We start from the raw sequence: 14,151 nt of genomic DNA, 5'->3' as shown, positions 1-14,151 counted from the left end.
CTTCAAATACATCACACAGATTTCAGTTCTATATCAGCAGCCAAGGTGGTTCATTTCTATCACTGGTAACTGCCCCTTATGCCTCTGCAGGTACCACCACATGAATATTCTCTAAAATTTGTCCTTGCCCTTATATTGGGGTACCTTACCTTGTGGGTGATGCTTTTGAACCTCCTGACATTTCCAAATCTTGTACCATGGGACACTTTGAATAAAAAATAAAAGAAAAAAAAATCACAAGCTAAGGTCCCTAAATCCCAAGTTCTCAGCTTAATAATGCGTTTTCAGCTGTGCAGTTCCAACATTCATAACTAGTGCTGAGAAAATAATTTGCAGCCAGTAATTTGCTGAAAGAATTTAGTTCCTTTCTCTGCACACAGATGGTCCCTGAGCAAAATCAAAATTTCCTCGAATGTACTCATTATTTGAAAATACTCAACACATTTTTGGCAGTGTTTTTTCCCCCCCTTAAAAAAAAAAAAAAAAAACAACAACAACAAAAAACCCTTGCAGATTGATCACAAAAGCATTGCTTGTGTATTCCATAGTTAGTATTCTAGCCATGAGCTGCTGGTTTGTTGTGATTAATCGTAGGTTCATAGCATGGTTTCCATTCCCCAACTAGAGGGAAAACAAAACCCCTGTAATTCTTATAGTCACGTTTAGGCCTTGAAGAACCCTTGGGGTTTTGATTTCCCTTGGGAAGGAGGAGCAGGTAAATTAGACTAGGGAATTTTAACCCTTTTAGTCTCTGGTTCTCCCAGGCTTTCCCAGATGATTCACAGTACTTATGACTTGAGCTTCAAGTGGCCTTCATACAAGGTCTTGCAGAGGTGTAGCGGGGCCACGCATTTCAGATGCATGCCTCCCAAAGGCACGATGGCCTGACACTCCCTCCCAGTCCCTGGCCCCATGCTGTGCAATCAGCTCAGACCAGAACAAGAAAGCACACCTGGCAGACAGCAAGGTTACTGGATGCTGCACTATAAGGTCATGAGGTATGGAACTAGCTGATGGGAGCACAAAGATGGGGGGACAGAGGAGTCTTTTTAAAACTTGTGAGACCTGACCGGCCTGTACTTTTAAGGAGTTGCTCCCAAGGACAAATAAATAAGTCTTCAAAAATAGATTCATAGCCTGGATCAGTCATTTAAATGTCATTACCTCTTTGCACACCAAAGAACTACATGCAAGGGAGGAACTTAATATTGCATTTAAGTGCACTTATACCAGGGACTAGAAAGAGGAGTGCCATTTACGTACAGACCTGTTAAGGCTTCAGTAGACCCACCAGCTTGCTATTCTGTCCTCATGTTCACCCTCTCCTGCTTCCTTTGGATTGTCCTGCTCTACTCCTTTAGCTGGGACACTGGAATTTGTCCAGGGCTTAGATGCAAGCTGATGTCCTGGAGCTGAAGGGATGGGGCACAAGCATTATAAATCCTCTGAGTCATCCATGTCATCCATCAATCTGCTCTCTTTCTGTGCTAATGTGTGTTACTGATGCAAGCGCAGACAGAATTGTGCCACTCTGCAGCTGCTTCAGGGAAGAATCACATTTACATTACTAAATGCAGCTTTCCAGCAAAAACACAGAGTGAAGTCAGAAGACAGCCTTTGATAAGGAAGAAAGAGACTTTAAAACAAATACCCCACATTCACTAACATGTATTCAAATATAGACAAGAGGAACAGTGGTAAAAAAAAAAAAAAAAAAAAAAAAAAAAAAAACGGACATTTCTGCTTCTAGCAACCTTTATCACAGAGCATGAGGATTTTATTCTCGCTGTTACCTTTCCTTTTAATAGTCTCTTCTGAATAATATCTAAAACAGGTATTTCTTCATTCCCCCCAGTACTTTGTGGTGTTGGGTGATCTTGTACTTAGCAGATGTACTCTGTGTTAGCCTACCCCAAGCTATGACCAGCTGTAAAGTTGTAAAATGTTTATCCTTTCCTGGAATGTGTTCTGTGTCCCCAGCAGAGCTCTTGCAAGACGTCTTGGATTTGACTTAGGAACTGACAGGACAGAGATGTCTGTCTTGCTGCTGTACATACCTGATTATGATAACTTATGAATGCTTTGAGAAAAGAAAAAAAGGAGAAGTTAAAAAAAAAAGAAGAAGAGAGTTACATTTGCATTCAAGTTAATTTAATATATGAGAGATTCTGTTTGTTAGTCATAATAGGAAAAGACCTCATGAAGTCTTTGGGACATACATAAAAGTGGCACTATGAGACCCCGGCAAAATAAATGGTACACCTAGCCCCTACATTTTTGATAAAACACTATATATATTTTTTTTTCAGTGTGGTAACACTGAACTTTAACAGGATGGTAGAAACCAAGGAGTTTCAACAGATGGAAATGAGTAGCTGCAACAAGCCTCAGACAGAAAATAAAGGATTTCATGGCATTTACAGCAACAAAAACACACAAACAAGCAAAAAGAAACAAAAACAAACAAGCCAAAAAGCAACCAACCAACCCAACAGACAGACAAACAAATAAACAAACAAAAATGAAACAAAAACAACCCAGGAGCAAACTAGGTGTCAGAGGTGATGTCAGTAGGTTTCCGAGTGAGCCTTTTATTGTGGTAGGTGATGAGGTCCATACCCTTCAGAACTACTGTTTTTTTCAGCTTTATTCTGGAAAACAGTGATGCACAGAATTATTCTTAACTAATATTCTGATAGCTGTTATTAGCTTTTTTGATGGCAGAAGAAGACTTAAAAAAACCTGGATCTGTAACAAAGAACAATTCACAGATAGGAGGTCAGTTCTGTGGCAACTTCCATGGCAATGGAGACAAAAAACAAAACAAAACAAAACAAACAAACAACAACAACAAAAAAAAACAAAACAAAAAACAAACAAACAAACAAACAAACAAAAAACCAAGAGCTTTTATAAAAAGGTTGCTTCTTCCTTCCTTGAACATTTTCTATTATGAAGGAATTTCCTGAATCATAAAGCAGAGGCTGAATCACTCCGGAGTTAGGATGTTTGAAATGTAGGGCAAAATCTCAGTCCAAACTTAGCAGTTCACTCCTCCAAAATGCCACTCACCACAGAACTCTCCCCAAGCATTAAAGTGCTTCAAGTACAGATCCAGATGCAAATTCCTCAACTTGTTAAAAAGTTTCATCACTTAGGAAGTCAAAAGAGGACAAATGTTACAGCATGTGGGCTTAGACACCTCTTGAATCAAGAGTTAAAAAAAAAAAAGGAAAAACAACTTCATTAGCCAATCTTTCTTGTTATTTAAGCTCAAGGTTTATGCCAGATAGGACATGATATTCTAACCGAGGGAAGAAGGATACAGCAAACCAAGGTTTTATTAAGGCCTGTGTGTACATGATTTACTTTTCATTAGATTTAGTTATCAGCTAAATAGTAATTCGGGCAAGAGTTCTAGCCGTGCTTAATACTTTAGTCTTACAACAGAATAATATCTCCAGCATCATTAAAAACAAACATTCAGATGGGAACAAATTAACTCATTTCAATTCAGCCAGCTGCAAAGACCTCCTTTCTTTTCCTGTCATTTCAGAAAAATGATCTCAGCCTTTTCCAAATCACCTTTTAAAAATAAGTGACTTTTGCATCAAGCTGGTAAAGCCATAAAATTCAGGCCCTTTTTCCCCAGTAAGGGAATCACTCCCTGGTGCCCCCTTGGAGAATGCCTTGCTCATGGGGTAGGCCATGCGGTCCACCCCTTCCTGCCACAGAGCAGTGGCACTGGGCGAGTGGTGATCCTACAAGCTACTGTCATGGTTTTATAGCTCTCTTGAAAATATCAGAGACCAATGTGCAAATCATGCAGGTCCCCAAGCCTGGCATCACAGGCTTTTAAGTATGCAAGCTGAATTCTGCACCAGCCTGGGGCTTCAACAGCAGTAGGATTGCATGGTTTCTCCCTTGTCTATCTCGTCTTACTGCTGTGGCTATGGCTCAGGCTGTCCTCTGTCCTTGTTTCACACCCTTGTCTCACCTTCCCACTCTCCAGCCCTCACTGATGGTGTCTCCAAAGTAAGGCTTGGCCTTGCACACAGTAACCAGCCCAAAAATATTTCGAAGCCCAGGTCTCATTCAACAGCTTCCAGAGAAGAATACTTGCTCCCACAAATATACCAGGGCATACAATAAACAAGAAATGCAGCCTCTGCTTTGACACCCGTTTTGTTCATAGGTAATCAGATCCTTTATATTCCTTTATCCACTGTACTGGATCTTGATAATGAGCAGCTCCAGCTCCAGGCAACACAAAGAAAGCTGCAGAAAGCAACAGCAAAGCCCTAGCTTGTTGCTTGGAACTGCCTTCTGTACTTAAAGTTGGAGCGATCTCTCCTCTTCTTTTCCACTTAGATATTCTCTGATGCTGTCTGACTAACCAAGATGAAGTCTCATTTATTCTTAGAAAAGTTGCTGGTCACCCATAAGTCCAAACTGAAGTTCTGGTAGGAGAGGCTTTTCTGCAGACTGTCTGAAAACAACCCACTCTCAAACCCCACTTCCTATCCCAAAGCACTTTGAGGAAGTTTGGATACACATCTGAACTTTTCAGCTTGATGCAGTCTCTCTCTGTGACTCATAGAAATGTTTCCATGAATATTTAATTTTTTAAGTTCCAAAAGGAAAAAAAAAAGGCTTAAATAGGGAAAGAAAAAGACTCAAACAAATACCATAGCTGCCAACATCTTGTGACAGAAAGTCAATAGCTTTTAAATCTGCATAAAATTACATACATTTCCATGAAATTACCTGCATTTGCATATAGTGATGCTTGATGCTACAAGGAACTTGCAGCTCCTCCCCAAGACTCCCCAAATCCTGACTTCTCCTGCAGGCCCAGCAGCACATCAATTCTGCCATCCTAGAGCTCTGAGGCACTGGGACAGTCTGTGAGGGAATCACTGGGGTACTTCCACAGCCCAGTGGAAATCCCTCTCCGACCAGGGGCATGGGCCACAGGCTTCTGGAAGTCTCCTTGGGACGTCTGTCCCTTCCCTCTTCCCCACTTCTTCCTCTTCTCCTTGGATGGAGAGGATGAGGCTGCAGTTCATGCTGGGGAACACAACTTCTAGCAGGTAGAAGAAACCCCCAGCACCAGTAAGCATCCTAAACAGACAACTTCTTCCGTGGTCCTCCCTCAGGTTAGGGAGAGAGCATCATGTGAGTAGCTGAAGGGTTTATTTTTTTTCTGCCTTCTCATTTCAGCTCCTCCGCCTACCAGCCAAAGGTACTGCTTGGTGTGTTTAGGTTTCCCCTGGTGACATTTGTCCACCAAAAAACTGAACCGAGACCCACCAGCCTCCTTTTACAGCAGCCACGAGACAGGTTAGTAATGAGTTGGAACAAAATGAGGAGTGCTCATCCCACCCCCAGGCCCTGGCCTCCCTCTGTGTAACTGCTTTTGAAATATATTTGGTAACACACCGAATGTATTTAAAGGGATTGTGGAACTGGCCAATTTTCATGCTAATTAAAGTGCAGGAGATGGAAGTGAGCTGTTTGAAATACATTACAGCACCGAGGAAAACATATTGTGCGCTATCTCATATTTTTCAAGAGCCCATATTCAAATCCACTTTCAATCTGTGTGCACCATGCCTCTGCTGCTGCCTGTACTACCAAGCCACAGGCAGCAGCATGTCCTGCCCCTGCACTGGCCCAGCCTTGGCCATGGGATGGACCTGGATGCAGTGTGTGTCCCCGGGGACACAGAGAACTAGGTCAGTGCTTGGGGAGGAGCTGAAGCGCCCGGCTCTCTGAGGGGAAGGCGGGGAATGGAGAAGATTACTAATCTCCACAGACAGCATAGCCAAAGGGGACAATATTTAAATGTCCTGCAGTGGATGCTCACAGCAGAGAGCCCGGGCTCACAATGGTGTTTCTCCTGCAAGGACTGGGGGAAGCGCAGTGTTCAATTAAGTGTCTGAGGGAAGGGAAGCTGCATACAGAAAGCCATTTGCAGAGCCTGTGAGCATCCTATTTTTCTAGATAGCGAGATGGCCAGCTCTTACACATTGTCCCAGCTAGGCAAGAGCTGGACTGGCATCCCTTAGCCAGAGGCATATGTGTAGCTTTGAACCTGGGCTTCAGCCACTGAGGCTGCACGAGCTGCTTATCAAATACAGAGCAATCTAGTTACCTGGCAGGTCTGTTGAGAGCAATTGTTTTGTCCTATTTGCCAAGATAAGTTTAGAAACCCATTTTTTTGGGGACATTAAATGCTGCCCTGTTGTTTATACGCAGTTCCTTCCCCTACAGGAAGAGACCCCATCGAGAGAGCGCGCTCATGTATATGAACCAGTTTCAGCATCTGACTCGGGAAGAATCTGCATGTAAATTGATGGATGGGAACGTCCTTGTGTACTTCCCAAGGTAGTGGTGCATATCTGCTCCTCTCTGCATCCACCTCCTTGCTGGTGGTGTCTGGCAGAGGGGACGAGCTCTCCAGGTACATGTACCCATTCCCCCAGGCAGACTGCAGGGAGGAGGGTCTGTTTCTGTGCAGACGAAACACAGGACTCTGTTCTATGCATGATTGCTTGTATGTAGGAATTACTTGGCTGTTTTCCTTCTGTTTTCATCCCCTTGCCCTCTCTCGCCGTCCTTTGGATACAGGGGCTGTGAGCATATTAGTCCCTGGGGCTGGGAGCTACCAGGCTGCACTGTCAAGTGCTGAGCAGTATTTCTTCACCCTCAGGAGGAAATCTGCTTCTTTAAATATTTGCCTGACTTCCTGACAGCTTTTTGACAGAACATCCACTCCCCTGTTAACAGCCGCGTTCAGTGGCAGAAGACATCTCTATCAGGGCACCTTCTCTTTTGCAAGCAAAGCCCTATTCCCCGCTGGCAACAGATCTTCCTTCTCTCTTTCAGCTCAGATCTGAGTTTTGTCCCCTGTGTTGTCTTCTGGGAGGGCCTCACTTCCCAAAACAGGATTTGGAGAGACAGCAGCCCCCGGGCTGGTACACAGATCGCAAAGGTTAGGCAGCAGCAGGTGAGATGGTAAAAAAAGAGAAGTTCTTCCCACCTCGATGCCACCAGAGTACGGAGGTGGCAGAATAACAGCGAAAAGAGCAAATCCCCATTCTTGTGCATTAAAGGCAAGTGTCTCTACTAAATGTTAATTGAGAAGTTTTCCCTTCCTTCAGAGTCTGGCAAGTGATCTGTGCGGGGGTGGGAGGAAGACAGGAATTACCTAGCAATATCTAGAAACACCCTGCAATCCCAGGGAACACGTGGCTTGGGTAGCGGCAGCAGCTCTTAGGAGGCAGCTAAAGCAAGCCAAGATCACACGTGGGAGTCAGGGAATTAGCCTGTTCTGTCTGATGCTGTTTCAGCTTTCTGGTGTCAGGTCCAGCTGAAGTCCTTGGCTTTGCTGAGGAGCTATCACTGGTCCATTAGGTCAGTTTCTGACTTAGTTCTGCCAGGGTGATGTGGCTGACTAGTCAACCCAGTAGCGAACTCAAAGATCTCTGAGTTAAGTCATCCCTAAAGAGGATAGGATAGCCTGGTTTCAAGAGCTTGTGGTAGGCTAATCCTTTTAATAAGATGAATATCTAGATTGCCTTTGTGACATTGGAAATCATTGAGTGCCTAAATCCTGCTCTACCAGTGCCTGGCAGCTTACAGCATGAGTGGTAAATAAAGAGTCCTAGCATGAACGAAGAGATTGATTAATGGCTGATACCCACTGGACCATGGACTAGAGTATAACAGGGTTTGCAGGGGTAGACTGTGCATTAGGTTCACTTCAAAGTCAATGGTATGGTGCTGCCAAGATCTCTTCTGCAGTATCTTCTCCATGGACAGCAGGTCCTTTGCTGATGCTGGTGTTATTCATCATACTATTTTTGCCACTCAGAAGGTGGAGAAGTACCATCTACATATGGTAAACTCAGGGGCTTGCAAGATCCTTCATATTCCAAAAACAATGAGAAAATTAGGAGTCCCAGAGCCTCAAGAACCTCAAGACAGCTGTTCCCAGGTCTTCATGCTCTTTATGATGCTTGGATTAGGAGCACAAATAGTTTTTTACCTTGAAAAGCTGTCTCTCTGGCAGAACTATAGATACTTTTGTTCAGAGGCAGCATTGTGTGCTGAGTGTCACCCAAAGGAGGGAGGGAGGAATACTCTCCCACAGGATTTCTGGAAGGCACTGCCATTGTTCAGAGTGCAAGTGGGCTGAGGAGCTTAACAGATGGCTGCAGTGAGACATGGACTCTCTACAGATGGTGAATGCATTCCCTCCGAGATCAGTGGTGGGCTGGATGACAGCCCAATATGGTTGCAGGCTCCAAAAGCCTGTATTCCCCCCACACCCTGTTATCATGACATTTTCCTCTTTGGAGAATGGGAAGGGATTTAGAGAGACAGACACAGACACATACATGGGTAGGGAGAAACCAGAGAAAATAGCTGATGCCATAAAATCAGGTACGTATCCCTCTGAGAGGCTGTCAGCACAGAAGGAGAGGGCTGAGCAGTTATTGCTTGCTATTTTCCCCCGTGGACATCCTTCCAGTCCATGGCATAATACCTTGGTTTTCAAAATGTAACTTCTTTGATAGGCACCAGATCCCAGAAAGCAAAATGACCAAGGGTGGTGTCTCTGAGAAAAATCTTCCAAGAAGCCCCTCACCTGTGGATATGTCTTTGAGATGATGGTCACCTTTTTACATACTGGCCAGTACTGGTTAGAATGATCCTCTGTCTGGATTTTGTTACAACCAGCATTTAAAAGGCTGGAAGCCTTTTCACTAGGAATTTTCCAAACCTTATTAAATCAGTGGAATTAGACAGCAAATGACTTCCTGCTGTAAGCAGCCTCAGATTTGAATGGCTCCTTACCCCTCCCATCCCAGAAGAGAACATCAAATTTCAAATTTCCCATCAAATAAGCAGCTTATCAATTTTTATTAAAGGAATCAGTTGGTTTCTTAGCCTTCTGAAAGTCAAAACAGGAAAAAAAAGAGAAGTGTTTCAAGCCAGAAATAGCATATTAGAGAATTTCAACTCTTTTTTTTTTTTTTTTTAATTATTATTTTTCCAATCAGGACATTTTCTGAAGACAATCCTCCTACAGGTGATATTTCAGAAATGCAACACTAGAAGAAGTCATTGTGTCTGGTGTTTAGGAAAGCACATCCTCATTTGTTCCAGGATGATCTTGTGCTATGTAATAGTGGTGGTGGATAATACCAACAAGCTGTCTGGAAATATTCTACTTGGATGCAGTTCTAGGTTTCACAATGAACACGTCGTAGCTTGGAGTATTATCTCATCAGTCAGCATAGGAAGCCTGACTCACAGCCATTCATACTAAATGGAATCAACAGAAGTTTCTTTTAATTCTGTATCTAAGCTTATAAGATGATACCACAGGGACTAATGCCATATTATCAGGAACAAACTTAACTTCAGCAGGTTAATATTCAGCAAATAATCAAAACTGGGCAAAGGTCTGGATTAGAACACATCTCCTGACAGCTGCTGTGCCCTCAGCCCCAGGGCTTGCAGGCTGAGCAGTGCATCCCTTGGATTTCACCTGCTTCCAGTTTAAGGGAATGCCTGCAAGGAAGTTCACACGAGTGCCTATTCCAAAAGACTCTGCTGCTAGTTCTGGTAGCAGAATAGACCTTGTGATTCAGCATTCAACATCTTCTCAGGAAGCTCTGAAGCAACTCTAGAAATAGTCCTTTTCAAAAAAAAAAAAAAAAAAAAAAAGCAAAAAGGAAAAGAAAAAGGAAGAGGAAAAGGAAAAATGGAAAAGAGAAAGAAGGCATTTGGAGCATTTGAAGTATGCAAATAGATTGGTAGGTCTGAAAAAATACAGAGGATATGTCTTGCTGAATATAAACTTACTGGTGCAAGGATCTTAGTCTAACGCTGATGGAAAGGCCCCTTGTGCTACATTGCTTCCTTGCATTAAAGTGGTGTTAGAACACCTTGCAGGATCAAGCACAATATGAATGGTAAATCCTAGAGTTATATATGTAAGTATGGAAATACCACACCAACAATATTGTTCCCCGGATGCTATATTTTGGGGAGAAATGCCAGTGTAGCAGTGCAAATTGATCCCCAGTGGCTTTGCCAAGAGGTTCTGGGATTATTCCAGAGGAATTACTTTTAGCTTGGTCTCTCAAGTCAGCTAAATACTTCTCCATATGAGAACCACAACACCATATTGTTGAGATACTAAAACTGGGTGAGGAGAGAGAAGGACAGGAAACTTTAAAGCAGAGAGAGCAGAGAGCTGCCCCTTCATGCTCCTTTCCCGGTCATGCTCCTTTCCCCCTCCCCATCCCTTTTGTTCCAGGATATTTCCCACTGCTTTCCAGGCTTCATCTCTAGGCAGGCAAGCCCTGGAGCCACTGCAGCAAAGTGTGCTGTTGTACAGACACTAGCCCCTTGCACTTCTCAGGGAAAATCCTCCTCCCAGAGGACTGCTTCATTTATTTCATTTGTCTCCTTTCCATCTCCCACCCTCTTCTCAGGGGAATACAACCCAGACAGATAAGCTAATGAGACAATTAGCTCTCTGCTCCCTGATTGAAGGGCCCTTTATTTCCCTAACCAGCCAAGCCAATTCTCAACATCGTGAGTGCTTGACTTTATTTCTACAATGTGATTCATCTTCCCTCTTGCTCATATATAAACCTACCATAAAAGAATATTATTAATGTTGCCAAGTCAAGCGCTTGCTTGTTAGCAAACACTTAGACCGAAGCCTGTTTGGGGAGCCTTAATTCACTCTCTCTTCTCTCTCACCTCCCTGCAATACACCTTGTATGTGTATTTTACTATAAGCTTTAATAACCCTATCATACAGCTGTTCAGAGATCCCATTCCATGCTCACGACACAGGCTGGGCAGCGATCCACGAGCACCCATGAGCTAGTCACTATTTTATGTTTTAGTTATTTTTTGGGATGCCTTGCAACTTTACTTGCCACCGACCTGCTATCATATGTCTGCAAAAGGAATCACTGCGATGCGCCATACAAAGGTTGGGTACAACCACAATGCAAGAATGATATCTAAATGTAACACAATAAGTCAAAAATACATCTTAAAATACTAGCACAGTGCAAACTGGTAGAAAGGGAAGAAAGAAGTCTGAGACAAATTTAAGTGCTTCTCCAGTTTCTCCTCAGCCCAAAGACCCTACCTCCCAGGTGATCACACCACAGCCCCCGATACTTGATCTCCATTATCAACTCCCTTCAGGCAGGTAGGGAAAGGAGATTGCTCAGAGGAGAGGGCGAATAGGGGAGGCAGTGGTGCCCTGATACTCCTCTGATCCTGTGCCATGGAGAGAGGAGCAGCCTTGCAGAACCCCAACTCCTCTGATGTCCTAGACTAAGATGCAGTGCCCTGGCAGCTGGCTTCACTTGGCCTCCTCTGTATATGAGGAAATATAACAGCAGAGTTCAAGAGGCCTTCAAAAGCTGCTCAGTATCAGCACAAGGTCCCAGTTTTTCTGTTCTTATGCCACCCACTCCCACTGCGCTGCATAACCAGTTGTGACCATGTCACACAGTATTGAACAATGCAAGTTGCAGCTGGCAGAGTATCAGCTGCTCATCAGCCTTTCCTTGGCAGCTCTCTGCCTGCCAGGCAGGGACCAGAGGGATGTTTAAGTTGTTCCTGTTACTATAGCAAGTGGAAAAGAGAAAAATGGCAGATTACCTATGCCTGGAGCATCACTGTTAACTGTTGGGTCAGTTTTCACTGTTGGTGGCTGACTGCATCCATCAAGCTCACGAGATGCTTTCCAGTGCTGTGTGATGTGTGCTGTGTTCATCATTTACTACTGCATGCTTGATTGTTTAAGCTGTCACATCACTTTCTGATTTCTTGACAGACTGTCACCCCAGATCCCCTTAAGAGCTAGCAGTGTGGCCTCTGAGACACAGCTGCCTAAGAGCATCCACATCGTCTCTCCTTTTGCATAGTGTTGCTTCTAAGCAAGTTTGCAGGGGGAAGAGGAAGGATGGAAGCCAATGTCAAAGTTCTCTCTGGATTCACCTCATACTTAGTTAAAAGGGACCCAAAATTTAGGATAGCCTGAATATTGCAAGTGTTTTTAGCCCCAAGCCTTTTTCCTTACTCCTGGTTCCTTTAGTCACTCATGAGAACTCACAAATGTCCTGCCACAAGACAAAGAAGAGGTGTAGAGCATATCCATGCAGATAGCTGTCAGAGTTCTGACACATCCATCTATTCAGAAATATCATCATTTTTTGTCCCAAAACTTCTGTCCAGGCAGAATCTGAAAGCTTCATTAATTCTCTGGAATTTACAAGTGCATAAACAGTAACAGAGCAGGCAGTTGTCCATAGTTTTTATGCCCCAGCACCATAAGTTATGGAAAGAGTCTCTATACAAAGTACATTTGCATTGTTTCCACCTGTGATCTCCCAGACAGGTAGGTGGCAAGCCTAGCTACTGTATCACTGAACGTCTTTACTTTAAAGGCATACCTGAGAATATTAGCTTTCTTCAGCATTATAGAAGGCCAGTACATGCAGATGGACTTATTTTGCAAAGCTTACAAGATCTAGCAACTTGTGATTATGCAGTATTTTAAATATTTCATTTTAAAGACCTAAAGGGGTGGAAGAGAGGACTTGGTTTCATAAAAGTGCAGTACATTTGCAAATAGATTCAATGGCCTTTGCCCAGCCAGAATTATAGGAAATAGAGACTAAAAGGTCGTAGAAACAGTTAGATGGCTTTGGAGAAAAGCTCTGCTCTCTTTCACTGCTTGACAGATGCAGCACAGCAAACAGAGAGTTAAGGCTTTTCCCCTGCTACACTGCAGCAAAAATGAGAGATTTAAATAGACTGAAAATGTAAATCCAACATTTACTCCACAGACAGAGTGAGGCAGAGCAGAGGGGAGGGGAGTGACGGAGGATAGATGATCATTGGATGTGTGAGAAGAGAGATGCATCACACAGTATATATTTTATATGTATTAATATTCATACCAGTTCTTTCCTTTCTCCCTCCAGGCTCTGTCTGCTGCTTCAGTTCATCCATCCAGCTTCAAGAGGGAGATGGATCTTTCAGCCCTTTCCTGCAACTCTAAGCTAGAAACAGTGTCAAAGCCGCGTGCAGTTCCCTTCTCAGAAACATTGCAGGGAGACATTGAAGGGACATCTAGAGCCATGGGTCATCCTAAGAGAAAGCATAGATTGTGCAAGGGGTCTTCCCATGCATGCTGGTAAGGATCTTTTGTGCTCAGAGGTGGTCTTGAGCTGCAATGTTTAGCAAGATGAAGCATGGAGTGACATAAGTTCTTTCTGAGCCCATAGGAAGAAGCATCACTGCTTTTACATGCGTATGGAGCTTTAGAAACTGCCATACCTAAAGGTCTAGAGCCATGCATGTGGTACATGGTACATGATGCACAGTCTTCAGGTATGTAATTGGGGAATGGAGCTCAACACACTTTTGGAAGGAGGATGCACTCTGTGATTGCAGAGAGGTGGTAGTCAAATCCTGTAAAAAGACAGTGTTTTCTTATATTGGTCTGGAATCAAGACAAACCCTGGGTTTGATAGAGCATGGAATCAGGTGACTGGGACGCTTGGTTGGGACTAAAAAGATGCCCAACCTGAAGCAGCAGCATCAAGATAAAGAAGTAATATACAGGCAATAGTGCATGGGAAGAGAGTTTCAATTTAACAAAAAGAACTTGAGGCCAAAGTTTATGCTGAAAGGCTGCTGCAGTATTTTCATTTCGAGACTACTGAAGATTTCATGAAAAAAATAATCAATTTTCCAGACTGTTTTCAGAAGAGAGACAGTAGTAGTCCTGGAAGACTGATGTTTCCCTCAAGACTCAAGTGCTTCAAACTAAGAAGACTTGATGGCAGTGCTTAAAAAGCACTATGCTCCCCAAACAAACATCGCAGCAGAGAAATAAATTTATCTTAACCATGCCATGGATAGGTGAGGTTTAACAGTTTTCTCACTGGTCTTGCAAAGCTCTTCTACCTGCCATGTTGGTATTCCTGCCTAAGAAGCCTCTTGGGAATTATCGCTTTCTATTTGGCAATGAAAAATCTTGGGCTTTGATGAGGAAAAAGCTGCAGAATATTTTTCACAGGCAGTGATTTAGTC

General features: G+C 43.4%; 2 long non-coding RNA genes across 3 annotated transcripts in view; both read right to left on the bottom strand.

Moving 5' to 3' along the window:
• LOC118160265 overlaps positions 1-14,151 on the bottom strand; it is a 234,671-nt gene that overhangs the window by 27,866 nt on the left and 192,654 nt on the right. For both annotated transcript variants that reach the window (XR_004747383.1, XR_004747384.1), the window contains 2 exons: positions 1,264-1,412; positions 150-205 (listed from right to left, as the gene is read on the bottom strand). This is a non-coding gene — a long non-coding RNA (uncharacterized LOC118160265). The remainder of the gene's footprint in view (positions 1-149; positions 206-1,263; positions 1,413-14,151) is intronic.
• On the bottom strand, positions 1,806-13,100 carry LOC118160266. The gene is made up of 3 exons (XR_004747385.1): positions 13,014-13,100; positions 12,504-12,628; positions 1,806-2,748 (listed from the first exon to the last, which is right to left on the bottom strand). It is a non-coding gene; the product is annotated as an uncharacterized LOC118160266 (long non-coding RNA).

Source organism: Oxyura jamaicensis, chromosome 1, assembly GCF_011077185.1.
Source record: "Oxyura jamaicensis isolate SHBP4307 breed ruddy duck chromosome 1, BPBGC_Ojam_1.0, whole genome shotgun sequence".
Taxonomy (NCBI): Eukaryota; Metazoa; Chordata; class Aves; order Anseriformes; family Anatidae; genus Oxyura; species Oxyura jamaicensis.
The sequence above is the reverse complement of the archived record's forward strand: the minus strand, read 5'-3'. Positions and strand labels throughout refer to the sequence as shown.